Genomic DNA, 15,225 nt, shown 5'->3' on the forward strand with positions numbered 1-15,225 from the left:
GTGTTTATTTCTGCATATATTCATGGGTACATCATGTTTTAGAAGATCAATCATATACAGAAAGGGAGTAGCAATGAGCTGAGCTGTGAGTTAGAGTTTATATCGTGGAGGGAGACGTACTAGGATAGTCCATGCCGGTGTGGTAGCTGCATCTGCCTAATAAACAGAAGACATCGGTTCGAATTTCAGCGCTGATACAATTTTTAATTGATTGCTTCAGTCTGTATGATTTTAGAGCATTGTCGACATTGGGTGATATACTGTTTGCTTGTTAAGTCTCTACCGGTAATATGTTACCAAAAACATTTCCATTTGAATACTATTCATAGCTTAAAGTTCGTAATCGTATAATAATTAGTAATTAATGAGCTTCCTATTTCGAATTTTTTGGCTCGTGAGTTACCTGCTCTCTAAAGCACTTCAGAGCTCCCAAAAGTAGTTCATACTGGTGCCATTGGTAAAGATTCGTCAAACAAGCTATTCCGCCTTGTATTTGAAGTTTTCGAGTGAGAGTAGTACTTTACAGCTTCTACAGTTACGGCATAGTTGATACTCTAAGCAACCAATACGCGACCACTGCCCACCGCAAGAACAGTGTCACCTGGTGACGCGGTAAGGAAAATATACAAGTGGAGCAAAGATTAACGATGAACTATTTTAGTAATGATACAGACCCAAACGGGGAAATCCACTGACATAAGTGACTTTGATAAAGGGAAGATCTACATTTGCATCTACAAACACACTTCGCAAATCATTGTACGGTGCATCGCGGAGGGTACTTTGTACCACCAGCAGTCATTTCCTCTCCTGTTCCTCTCGTAAACAGAGCGAGGGAAGAACGACTGTCTAAAAGCCTCTGTACGAGTCCTAATTTCTTCCATCTTATCTTTACGGTCGTTACGCGAAACATACGTTGGAGGCAGTAGAATTGGTTTGCAGTCGGCCTCAAATGCCGGTCCTCTAAATTTGCGCAATACTGCCTTGCTGGCCGTAGTGACCGAGTGGTTCTAGGCGCTCCGGTCCGGAACCGTGCTACTGCTACGGTCGCAGGTTCGAATCCTGCCTCGGGCATGGATGTGTGTCATGTTCTTAGGTTAGTTAGGTTTAAGTAGTTCTAAGTCTAGGGGACTGATGACCTCAGATGTTGAGTCCCATAGTGGTTAGAGCCATTTAAACCATTTGAAAACTGCCTTACTGAAAGGGCATCGTCTTCCTTCCAGGAATTCCCATCTCCGTAATACTTGCGTTTTGTTCGAACCAACCGGTAACAGATCTAGCAGCGGACCTCTGAACTGTTTCAATGTCTTCCTTTAATGCGACTTGGTTGGAGCAGATGCAGCGTCGCCCATGGCACGGTCTTAGGGGGTGTGGTTTGCCGTTGCCTTCCTCCGAACTGTCATGAAGTGTCAAGTGTGTATTTGTGTCGTGTGTACATGACGGTGATGAATGCTTGTACAGTGAGTGTTGGGTTTGTGGTGTTATGGATCGAGGGAAGGGAGAGGGTGAAACCCGGTGCCGGCACTTAGCCTTCTCCTCTCGAATAGCACCAAGGGGGCCGCCGAGCGTAATGCCCACATCCCACGGACAGCTCAGGCTCAACTGTGTCACATGCCCTCACTTCATGAGATACTATGGAGAAGCTTGGAGTTTAATTCGGGACATTAGAGCAAAAACAGAACGATCAGAAACTTTGCTCCTCACTTCTCTTCCCATTGCTGATTAAATACTGGCAGTAAAAATTTCATCCGCCTCCAGGATTCGAACCGGCTTGCCTCTGAGTCGAGCGCCACCGCACAGGCGAGCGTTACAGTGCAGTAGGAGGATTCGGTCCGACAGCATTCCGACAGCTCAAGAGCAAACGGGAAAGCTAGCAGTGGAAACGATCGCTTATCTCCCCCACCAAAGAATTCCAAAGCTGTTCACACAAGTTCTGGTAAGGTCACGATGACCTTCGTCTTCGACTGCAGGCGCCCTCTGCTCGTTGAGTTCTTGGAGCGTGGAACCATAATCAACGCCTAGCACTATGAAGACACTTTGCGGAAACTGCGACGCGCCATAAAGTGAGAACGCCCAGGATTGCTGCCGGACGGAATCATTCTGTGGCGTGATAATTCCTTGTCAATCGTATGAAGGCTACGCTGAAGCGATTTGCTTGGGAAAAACTGCAACATCCTTCGTACTGCCTGGATCTTTCACGGTGTGATTTCCACATCTTTGGCGAACTGAATAAAGACATGCGTGAACGTCTGTTTCAGTCGGACGAGGAAATGCAAGAGTCTCGTCTTCCAGTGGGATAAATGTCTTAAAGGGTGTAGTGATTATCTTGAATGGAACCAATCCATGGTCCTGTTGGTGCGGGTGTTCGGTTTTCATTTGAGTGAATGGTATAGCTCTGAACATGTTTTTATGGTTTACTATTTGGAGCTAATCTTCTATTGTTAGGTCATAAAAACGTTTTGGCACTCTAAATATTCTAGGTTTGAAGAAGTTTTTGTCTCAATTACATTTTTTGACCGAACTGTGTTTAGTTATCACGTTCAGTTCAGGATATTCTATTCTCGACATTTCAGTTTATAGACCTACATTTAGCATATGCATTTAGAGCGTTTTTTTCTTAAACCATGGTAGTTGATAATGCCATAGTTAGTAAACACGTACAATAAATGCGTTAAAAAAACACACTTAAGAAAACGCGAGCGTACGTAACTCTCGATCCTACAGGATAGCCAAGCACAACTCTGCCGCGGTACATATGTGCCATACAAAATCATAAGTTTAGTATTTTATCCATCCTCAAGAACTGTAGTTCTAAGTAACAAAATAATAAGCAACCAGTTGCAAGAAAGAAGTTTAATATCTTTACCGGTTTCGGGCACTTCTGAAACCGGTAAGGAAATTAAATTTCTTTTATGCAACTGGTTGCTTATTATTTCGTTACAAAAATTGTAAGTGTGACAAAAAAAACGTTAAAATCTAGAGGAAAACGTGCGCCCAAAAGTTATTTTAAACCTCTCAATGGGACACCAACTCTAAAAGGAAGATATAATACACAAACATCAGAATTATGACACAAAGGAATTAGAGACTTTAGCTGCAAGTAGACATTGATTTATATATTTGTGCCGGATTGGGATTCGAACCGGCGTCTCCAGCTTATTACGCAGGTGCACAGACCACTACTCCATCCGGACACAGCGGTCACCACAACCGCACGGACTACTCTAGCACGCCTCACGACAGACTCAAATTCTCAACTTGTACTGGACGCTTCTTCGGTAGCGCCCTTGCTCATTAACCTCATTACTCGCGGCATCTCTCCGATTCCCGCAAGAGTTCGGGCTTGTTGTGCAGCTGCGTGCTGAAGGTGTTATTGGGCGTCATCGCCTTAATTATATATGTGGTGTCCGTTTCTCACGTATCTGTTGTATAGCCATAGGAAAAAAGGAGCTACTGGAAATTATATAAACAAGCTGTCACTTAGTCGGGAATTAGTCTTATGTACTTAAAAGACCAATTCCCGACTAAGTGACAGCTTGTTTATGTACTTAAAAGGGCAAACCTACATTTCTAGCATTTGTAGACTTAGAGAAAGCTTTTGACTATGTTGACTGGAATACTCTCTTTCAAATTCTGAAGGTGGCAGGGGTAAAATACAGGGAGCGAAAGGCTATTTACAATTTGTACAGAAACCAGATGGCAGTTATAAGAGTCGAGGGGCACGAAAGGGAAGCAATGGTTGGGAAGGGAGTGAGACAGGGTTGTAGCCTATCCCCGATGTTATTCAATCTGTATATTGAGCAAGCAGTGAAGGAAACAAAAGAAAAAATCGGAGTAGGTATTAAAATCCATGGAGAAGAAATAAAAACTTTGAGGTTCGCCGATGACATTGTAGTTCTGTCAGACAGAGCAAAGGACTTGGAAAAGCAGTTGAACGGAATGGACAGTGTCTTGAAAGGAGGATATAAGATGAACATCAACAAAAGCAAAACAAGGATCATGGAATGTAGTCGAATTAAGTCGGGTGATGCTGAGGGAATTAGATTAGGAAATGAGACACTTAAAGTAGTAAAGGAGTTTTGCTATTTGGGGAGCAAAATAACTGATGATGGTCGAAGTAGAGAGGATATAAAATGTAGACTGGCAATGGCAAGGAAAGCGTTTCTGAAGAAGAGAAATTTGTTAACATCGAGTATAGATTTAAATGTCAGGAAGTCGTTCTGAAAGTATTTGTATGGAGTGTAGCCATGTATGGAAGTGAAACATGGACGATAACTAGTTTGGACAAGAAGAGAATAGAAGCTTTCGAAATGTGGTGCTACAGAAGAATGCTGAAGATTAGATGGGTAGATCACATAACTAATGAGGGGTATTGCATAGAATTGGGGAGAAGAGAAGTTTGTGGCACAACTTAACTAGAATAAGGGATCGGTTGGTAGGACATGTTCTGGGGCATCCCTGGGATCACCAATTTAGTACTGGAGGGCAGTGTGGAGGGTAAAAATCGTAGAGGGAGACCAAGAGATGAACACACTAAGCAGATTCAGTAGGATGTAGGTTGCAGTAGGTACTGGGAGGTGAAGAAGCTTGCACAGGATAGAATAGCATGGAGAGCTGCATCAAACCAGTCTCAGGACTGAAGACAACTACAACGTACTTAAAAGGCACTAATAAAAGCTTTGTCGTTTGACAGAAAATTTCACTGCCGTTTAGTGCGGCTTTTCTGTCATTGGGAAACTGTGGTGCGCTTGGGAAGCAAGTGACCCAGGCAGCGTGTCGGTGGTCAGGCAGCGGCCGGTACGTCACGGAACTCTCTGCGGCCAAGGACGACTCGCCGAGCGGCGCGCCGGCCTTGCCGCCACAGGGCCAAGGCTGCTGTCCCTACCGAGCGTTCAACTCTCCGGCTGCAGGCGCTGGTCAGCTAACGGACCTGTGACCGTGCAGCTGCTCGCTCTACCAGAGGGGCAGTCTGGTAGCTTAGCATTAAGGACGTTGGTATAGCTGAACAATTTTTTTGTCAACCGCGTTCTCTCCAGTGTATGGGGAATAAAGTTAATGAATATATGAAAAAGCAAACCGACAGATGAGAAAATAGCCTTGAGGATTTCGCCTCGGTCTTTCCAATAAAACAGTCATGTAATTCGAGAGCCATGTTCAGTATTACACCACGAAATTCCTTCATTTCTTTTTGATGGAAAACTTTCTATGCGTACCACAGTGAACATTTTGTTAGTGGGATCGGCTTATGTATGATCTCTGCTACATAAACATGTGTTATGGTCACAATTTCATGAATAAGGACGCATCTCAAGAGTGTGCAATTCGCTACTCTAGTTCTTTAACTGTGTCAATGCGTGCTGTTCATTCCACTTCTGAGACGACGCAAGGCAGAAAAATCCAGGTGACTGAGAGCGGGTGATATCTGACAGCAAGGCACAGGATCTGCTCCATCAATTCATCTCGAACCACAATGGTGCGTTAGACGTCGTCTTACATCAGCAAAAAAATGTGCCATTGCCTCATCAAGCATCTACCCGAGACTTTTTCGGGCCATCGAAGAAGAATTACCAAATTCCCAAATCATGATTCATGGGTGAAACGCAACCCCAAGGAATTGTGAACATCGAAAATTTTACTGAAGGAAAGACATTTTTAATTGTTGGCACCTAAGCTGCTAATTATTTATTGAGCCGGCCGTGGTGGCCGAGTGGTTCTAGGCGCTTCAGTCCGGAACCACGCGACTGCTACGGTCGCAGGTTCGAATCCTGCCTCGGGCATGGATGTGTGTGATGTCCTTAGGTTAGTTAGGTTTAAGTAGTTCTAAGTTCTAGGGGACTGATGACCTCAGAAGTTAAGTCCCATAGTGCTCAGAGCCATTTGAACCATTTGAATTATTTATTGACTGAGTAGTGTCGGGTCTTGCCCTCTTTCACAATCCACGTATTTTGTTTCTGGGATATAATTAGTGTGGACAGCTCTATTCATATCGTCACACTTTAGATGTAGCTATCATCTTAAAATGGTTCAAATTGCTCTGAGCAGTATGGGACTTAACTTTTGAGGTCATCAGTCCCCTAGAACTTAGAACTACTTAAACCTAACTAAACTGAGGAAATCATACACATCCATGCCGGAGGCAAGATTCGAACCTGCGACCGTAGCGGTCGCGCGGTTCCTGACTGTAGCGCCTAGAACCGCTCGGCCACTCCGGCCGGCAGCTATCATCTTCAGTATCTAGCATGATCTAATTCACATGACAACGATATTTCATACACAATGCAGAATTTGTTGTCGTTGGAGTTCACTGCTGTGTCTCATACTCTCTTACCACTGAACCATCGCGTCCGGTTTCGAACGTGAAAGCTTATGTAAACAACATTATTTCTAAACCACTCTTTGTGCAAGCATGTGGCCTGTACAGAATGAATATATCGAAAAATATGACCCTTAGAAGAAGTAGTTCTGAAAAGGCACTCGGATTTGTTTACGTGCGAGACACGCAGCCACAAGCAACACCATTGGCATTCAGACGGCGGCTCCCATTGCTGCCGGCGAATGAAGCGGATTCTTTCGTCTGCGTCCTCAATAAAGAAACCCCAGTTACGTTAACTGTATAGGCACAAGCTATTTTTCTCTCACTTGTGTTGCAGTGAAAGCAATCTTGATACGTACAAAGTTCTCTACCACGCACTGCACCTCAGACTGACGACATACTCATAAGAACAGAAGGACAAGGATAACTTAATAAAGTTTTAAATGTGTCCGTAAAGGTTTCTGCCATACTCAAAGCGCCGTTTAAGGCGGTGCCATTTCTGGGGATAAGGAATCGGGAGGATTACAGCCAAGAAAGCCGCAGCCAGTTTGCATTATTCATGACCTTCCAGTGAAGGTTCAAAGAACCCGTTCGCTTCGCAACCGAGCCGCCGGCGATCTTGCAGCAAGTGTATGCTGACATCGACGCCGAGCATCGAAAAACAAGACAGCAAATTATGCACTGCGTGTTAGGGAACTTTGCAGCAGGCAACGGAATATATGCAGAGGCTCGAAGCGTGTTTCTAGTGCATAACGTGCATTAGATGACATTAAACTGTCCCAACAGAGGGGAATTTCTGTGTCGGATTCTCTTTTACTATTATTTCATTAATCGCTTCAGGCAGCTGCATTAGCAGAATTTTCAGCTGTGTTTGCTGCGTAAGTTACAAAGCTCCTGTACATAAGGATACAATTTAATACACAACAGCGAGGAGCACTAAAGTTGAATGAATAAATGTTAAGGGATCGTCCGAGTAGACACTGTATATATAGTAGACATTCACTCGGTTCTGTAACCCGTGTTTGGTATGGAGATCTTGCGCTGATCATAGCCACTCCCATCTTTCAGCTGTCTAGCCGTAGAAAGTAATACATTTTCTCTCGGATTAAGGAGATCTATAATGAGAAATATTTGAGAGTTGTGAGGCTGTTTTAGAATTCTTCTCGTTAGATAAGGAGCTTTATTGACGCGGAGGTAAACTAATCGATGCAATTTCGAAATACTTGGACAGGGTGTGAGCAATTTATTTACTTTTATTCTCGAAGAGTGAAACACACATTATCAGAGCCGGATTCTTTCTCAAGTCTTAGTACGTGTGGTGTGTTTGTGTGGGTAAATATACCAACGTCGATTCGAACATGGAAAAGGCTGCAGACTGTTCATTGTACGATCGGCAGTTATAACTCATTACTAAACCTTTTACTGAAACAAAGAGGAGGATTTGATTTGTGGGATAAATCTACGACAAGAAAGTACCTTATCTGCTTATGTCCAACTGTTAGCTAGAACTAGTTCTGCCACATTATTTACCGCCAAAGCAACACAGTTTTTTGCAGAGTTGGATTTTTTGTTGCAGAAAACTTAGGAAATTATACAGACAGAATGATTTAAAGCAGCCCACACCGTTCTTAATGATGGGTCTGCGAATCTTTCCCCCTCGTGTAATTTTAAATGCAGAACGTGTATTAACATTTCGGAAAGTATTGAAGACCGCTAGTATGTTACAGAAGAACGCTATAGGTCCCTGAATAACACTATTTTTGAGAAGCGAAATCGTTTGAGAAAATGAAATTAAAAAAATATCATGAACCGAAAAGAAAGAGGAATGAATAAGGAAACAAATAACTATACGGTGTACGTATTGATTAGCTCATAGCAGGGTTAGGAAATCTGGAAAGAAGGTAGCATAAAGCGATCATTTAGAATGCTACCTAGACATAAAAAAACGACGTTGCTTGCATTATTAAGGAACTATATGACTGTTGTCCGACCGTGAAGCGTGCCCTCAGGCTGTGAGAAGTTTCATCACAATCCATCAGAACAGATGCAGTGAACGAACACGTTGCTGCATACATATTTCTGCTTTCCACCAGAAGACAAAAACGACGGAGCTCCTAATTACATTACTGAGGATACTAGGAAGGAACAAATGTCCTTTTTTGGAGGTTGCTAGCACTAACTGAATATAATTTCTAAGTATAAAATATTTCTTTACGCAGTACAAGAACACGTCTATAGTAAATTGCTCCTCTGTCTCGGTGCTGACGGAGGAAGTTGAAATTTGTCACAGCGAAGCTACACAGTAATTCGGCAACATACATTGTATTCGTTATGTCTAAATTTTGGTAAGACTTGTGATAATATGGAACGGAGAAAAATATTTTCCACTCTTACACAGGGTATACTTCGATTAAATTAATTTTGTTACTGACGTCTCAGCGAGTCGAGTGGCAGAGACCATCCGCAAGCCAATCGTAGTTCTTTCTCAAGCGCCATATGATCGCCGTGCTGCCTATTTTGTAGATACGTGCAGAGTCTTGTAAAGCATGGCTGACTTTACGTCGGCAACTCTACCCCTCTCCTCTCCCGCCCTCCCCCTTTCTGGCCAAAGCAATCTGTCAGTCACAGAGTAATTTCATTCGAGCTGCAATGTCAACTACAGGATTCTCTTCATGCGAAGCACACTGCAGAATGATAAAAAAGTTCAGAATCAGTTCGAAACCAGAACTTCTCTTTACCAACGCTGATATTTAATTTGTATATCGAAAAGGCAATGAGGAGAAAACGCTCTATGGGAGTTATTTGACGCGGACAGAAAATCATCATGATATGTTTCGCAGGCGACAAGGCAGTAATCGCCGGAAACGTACAGCAATTGTATCGAGTGCTTCATTAATTGGTGCGAGAGTTTATTCATGGGTGTAGTACTCACTAAACAGAAAGAAAACTCAGCAGGGGGACATGCTGGACACCTAATGCCAAACTAGGACAACATACTCTTAAACAAGTGGATAATTTTGCTTCGCGAGAATCGAAATATGTGGTGTATTCCGTTTATATTGACCGACCCAAATAACGTTGTGTCCAGAAGCAAGATAAAAAAAGAAAAATGTATCAAGCAAATATTCTTTAGCTACCAGGGGTCATTAACCAACTGCCTTTGTTGTAACATTACTCGTTACGAAGCTGTGAACAGCAGTACGTCTTTTTTAAATAGCACCCTACATCTTTCATTCTGTAATCCATTTCTTCTCGAGACCTGTTCACAAACGTATCACAGAATACCATTAACGTAAAAATTACGCAATTAAAAACGTAAAACAAAAGTGACTTTCATTCCTGTACATTCCAGGTGCACAAACTAAGCTATTTCGTGCACTTGCTGGAGTCGACAGTAAACAAATGGAAATACGGAGAAAATGCACACTGGTAATTCAGTCCCATTTATCTTGAACACCACGAATGAGCTGCATTTCTACCTTCTCTTCATTGATGTACGTTGTATTCACACACATCTTCAACTGAAGGTAGTTGACTGAATGACCAACGTGCATTTTCCTCCTGTTTCTGTTTAAAAAAGACGTACTACTGTTCTGACCCACGCAATGAATAAAGTTACAAGAAAGGAAGTCATGTTGGTTAATGTCCCCCTGGTAGATAAAGAACATTTGTTTGATGTATTTTTTATTTCCTTCTGGGCAATACGTTATTTGGAGTAGTCAAGGTAAATGGGACACTCTGTATAATGAATGAAGATTTATTAACGATATAGCAGCAAAAGCTTTCTATAAAAAGAAACAGCTGATAACACATAAACCTGGAGACCAGAACGTGGATAACGGGGAAAGACAGAAACGGAAGTCTTAGAAAACTTGGAAATGTGGTTTTGCGGAATACTGTTAAAGGTTCGATGAATTGATCGGGTCAGGAATGACGCTTCTTGAGATAAGTCAACGAGGAAACAATATCGAATAAAGAACGTAACGAAACGAAGAGAGAGAATGATTGTGCACATATTAAGACGTAAATCGTTGCTGGAAACCGTTGCTGAGGGGCGGTAGAAGGAAACAATGGTAGGGGCATGCCTAGTTATTATTATTTGATTTGACAAACGATTGGAACGGAGAACTGCGTATAGCCAGCATCGAGGCTGATGAACGAAACAACTAATACACCATGACAAACAGTTATTAAATCAGTCTAGCTGTCTCATTTCTGTTGTGGCTGTGTACTGAGACGAATTACATTTTCTACTTAAAACGACCTAGTCCGCTATGCTGAAAATTGATACGGGAGACAAAGACGACAGAAAGAAAGACAGGAACAAGAGGAATATACAGTATCTTGAGCGATCTGCCGCTGATACGCTGTGTGATACATTACAACTTTTATTTTTTTTTATCGTTTGGAGAGAATTCTGGTGAGCGGGCGGTGGTATTTCCTGCAGACGCGGAATCTCTCGGTAACGGTGGCCTCTGCTTTCTCCGTGACAACTCACGCACGTCCGGCTAGCTGTCAGCTTCTGCGGTGCGAAACGTGCCACTGCTGCCAGCGAGATATTGAGTCTCTGAAAGACTAAGTCGACCCACATACTCCTCGAAACGGTTCTCTACTGCGAAGCGACTAACACAGTCGTGCCACTGATCAGCCACATAAATTAAACAACAATTCGGGTAAAAACTATGGAATTGTGGCAGCTATCAGACTGGAGAAAGTGCTATCGATTTAATCTCAGCAGATTTTCATTCAGTAGAAGTGGAACAACAAAGGATCTTTCAAGAAATGGGCATATAGATAAAAAAAATCGATAATCACGATGCAGAACTTTTCGGAATGTAGGATTTTTTTGCTTTGTCCACAACTCAAATTTTCGCTTGGCCGCTGTGACTCGCTTGATACACGACTCGCTATACTGTGCACGACGTCGTTACTCCTACCAAATTTACCGGTATTTGTTTTAGCATATTTCTCATTCCACCGTGCAGTTTATGATACGCAGGTTGTCCCAGGAGGAATGGTCAATATCCACGGATATAACAGGAACGATCATTCCAAGCAAAGACGCCCAGTAAACATGGGCTATAAAATGCACTTCATCTTCGATGCTGTGAAATCTCTTCTACTGCAAGATCTTTGCTTTCCATATTTTGGAAGGGGGCAGTTAAAATGAAAACAAGAAAAAATGGGCTCTAAAATTCCGACCTTAAGATATATGAGCACCTGTTCAGAAGAAGATATCTGATTCACAGCAGCGAAGATAAACAGGGGCTCATAGCTCTTAATATATGCACTTTAGAGCCCATGTTTACTGGATGCTTTTTTCCTTTTTTTGATCTATACCACCACTTTTCAAAATATGGAAAGGATAGAACCTGCAGTAGAAGAGATATGTTTTACAGTATCGAAAATGAAGTGCTCATAGGTCTTAGGGCATGCATTTTACAGACCATGTTTATTAGACTTTTTTGTTTCGAATGATATTTTCTGTCATATCCCTGAACACTGACCATTCCTCCTGGGACATCATGTATTTTCACCCTTGCCACCTGTATGAGGACGTCTTAACGGTCAGGACGGAATGTCAAACACAGAAACAAAAGCAGTTTCGGACATGCACCAGAAAAGTGTAATAGGTTGACTCATATTCAAATGCTTACAGAGGTCGTTGGGTAAGTGCTACGAGAATATACTCGCATTTGGAAGGACGTCAGTTCATATCCCTGCCCGGTCAACTACACTAACATTTTCTATAGTTTTGCTGGATCACGTAAGAAAAATTCTAGGACTGTTCATCTGGGACGGACATGACCTTTTTGTTTTTCACCCTTCGCCAATACGAGCTTGTGACTCATTCTAAGGAAATCGTCATTGGAACGTTAAACTTCAACCTTCCTTTTTTTCCCTCCCTTATTGTTCATGTTAGGTTTGATTTGTAGTATTTATATCAGTCTTTGACCGCACGATTTTAATTTATTTGATAATCAGTTTCAGTCAGCAATGATTACCTTCAGATCAGTCTGCGCTGATAAAATAGTATTAAAAACGTGATAAAATTTGTACCACGTTTGACGACATCAGATAATTAATTACACGATAAAACTTTAGAACAATCATTGTGCGTGACCTATACAGTTGGGGTCAACGTCTGCGTATTCAGCACTGCCGACCCACAGAATGTTTATCTTGGACACCAGATTTATGTTTTTTACACAATTTTATTAGCACAGACTGATAAGAAGATGGTCATTCCTGACTGCATTGATTATCACATACGATAATAAAAACTCTCGCGATCAAAGACCGATACAAATAATACAATTAGAGCATCTGTATCGCTGTGTCGATGTCACACTTCGTTAATCACATATCGCACCCCGCAAGAAAAACGACAAGTGAAAAAAGGCGTATTCAGTTTATGTCACTGAAAAATACGTGTGAAGTGTCCAACGTGCACGAAAAATATAATGGAATTTACTGCCAACAACACTTACTTGAAATTTAAAGGAAGGTTATACAATTTCAATAGAAATTTTATAGAATTATTTCTGAAGTATTGCAGTTCTGAGTTTTGTCACTGTTCTTGCCGGGGTGCAATGCTTTAAAGTGCGAGAGAATAATACAGGCTACAATTAAAATCTATAGTTTCCTTTTGCAGAGGGTCGCCCATGAGTACTGTTATGCGATAAAAACCTGTAGGAATATCCCTTTCAACGTTAGCATTAAAGCAGCCTGAAGCAGCGACTGGCAGTTAGTCTTTGGGAGAGAAATGTAAAGCTCCGCAGTACAGAAAAAATAAAAAATAAAATTTATTGTTTGGCTGAAATTGCGATCAGTCACGACGTTCAAACATTTGGAATACTCAGGATTATGAATTGGAGCAACCACATAGATCTTAGCTCTAGGTAAATTAAAAGGCAGTCACTGATTTATTGGTAGGATACTTTGAAAGTGCAGTTTGTGTATCAGAGAGGCTCCTTGCAAAATTCATGTGAGTACTGTACTAGAATACAGTAACTGAGTATGGGTTCCGTAACAGGCTGGCCTAATAGTTGCCAACGAGTGACAGCTATTTACATATAAACCATGGACGCCACAGTTCTGTGCATGGCAGAGCGTGTTCTGTACCAATATTAGCAATTTTGTGGCCTATTTCTTTCGCGTATTGAGCGACAAAATATAACTGTCTTTGTGCCTCTGTTTCATTCTCAAGATCTCTGAGCGTGATATCCGCCTGTGGCATCAGAACTGACTCATAGTTTTCCCCTATTACACATTCTCAAAATTTAGCAAAGACGATTTATAAGAACTCCATATACTATGGCAATGCTCCGGAATTAGTCGCTGTAACGTTTGCATGCAGTTTCCTTTAGGGATGCACTTCACTTTCTTGGAACCTTCCCAACAAATATAAGACTTCCATTCGTCACCCCTGATATTGGTTTACGTGTTCGTCTCGTTTCACATCGCTTCTTAGTATTTACATGCGGTTGCGATCTCCAGACGTTCGTCACGTCACTATTGTTAAAATCGGATGCTGAGGAGTTTTTTCTCCTTGTTATAAGCATTATCTTGCATTCATTCACATTTAAAGAGAGTTTATCGTTCATTACACCAAGTGGAAGTTTTAGCGAAGTGTTTGTGCATTATCATACGGTAGTCCGAAGACGATACCTTGCTGTAGGAACGGTATCTCAACAAACAATCGGATACTTCTACTGGCCTTATCTGAGGAAAAGCGATCATATCCGAGCATGACAGGTACAATTACTAACGAAAGAGGGTAAATATAGACAAAAGTATGCAAAATGTATCTCAGCACTGGAACTAGTGAAAATATGCGGAAAGAAAAAGACAGAACACGAAGAGATAGAAATTACAATGCTGGTATTGCAATTTGTCTGCCACTGGTGGCTTCCGCCAGTGAATTTGCCCTTGCTAAGAACATAAATGAAGCATCTGAGGTGGACGGCATAGTTGTGCATGGCTGAGCGTATTCTGTACCTGAAGTTAAGGTTGCTGGTGCTCTTTTCATCGCTACGTAGATGATAGACTTGAGCAGCCAGTCACTGAAACTAGGAAGAGACCTAGGGACCGTGTTCTTAAACATTACACACTGAACCGAAAAGAACCATAGACGTTTGCTGAGGAAGAAACTTATGATGCAAACGACAGCAGCGGAGTGGAAGCAACCAAGTTGGTGATAGTGAAGATGCTGAAGAAGAAGAAGAAGAAGAAGAAGAAGATGATGATCAGAGTGTTCGTCGTCATGATACTGTAGCTCCAGTCTCTAAATGAAAGTAATGCTGATTACTGTGCTAACAAAACGTAAAAGTTACGTAATGAGCCGTCAACAAAAGGCAGTTTGTTATGCTGCTTACCGTGAATATGTCTGTATTACGTTGAAATGTTGTACATTTACTACTAATAAGTTGCTTTTGAAAAATAATCGTCCTATTACGCTTACTTGTGGCATACCCAGTGATTCTTTCGGTACTGTTGAGCAATCGACGTCCAGTATAACGTACTGGGTACTATCAGTGAAACATTCACCAGACAGTCACATACCTGAGAGGATATTGGATGTGATCGTAACTTAATTATTGGACGGCGATTTGTTACAGTATCTGTTTGGAAAAAGAGGAAAACAGAATCTAGCTGTCCACCCGTGTCGTTTCCGTGGTTTTATTTATTTATTGTTCCGTGGGACCACATTAAGGAGAAGTCTCCATGGTCATGGAACGAGTCAATACATGAAATTATAACACGATTGTAGAAACAGATAAAATGAAATATAAGAAACATATCCAGGCGACAAGTCGTAAGTTTAAATAAAGAAAATCAACAATGTAACACTGGAATTCGCTTAATTTTTTAGCTTTTCCAGGAGCTCCTCGACAGAATAGAAGGAGTGA

This window comes from Schistocerca americana, chromosome 1 (assembly GCF_021461395.2).
Source record: "Schistocerca americana isolate TAMUIC-IGC-003095 chromosome 1, iqSchAmer2.1, whole genome shotgun sequence".
Classification (NCBI taxonomy): domain Eukaryota; kingdom Metazoa; phylum Arthropoda; class Insecta; order Orthoptera; family Acrididae; genus Schistocerca; species Schistocerca americana.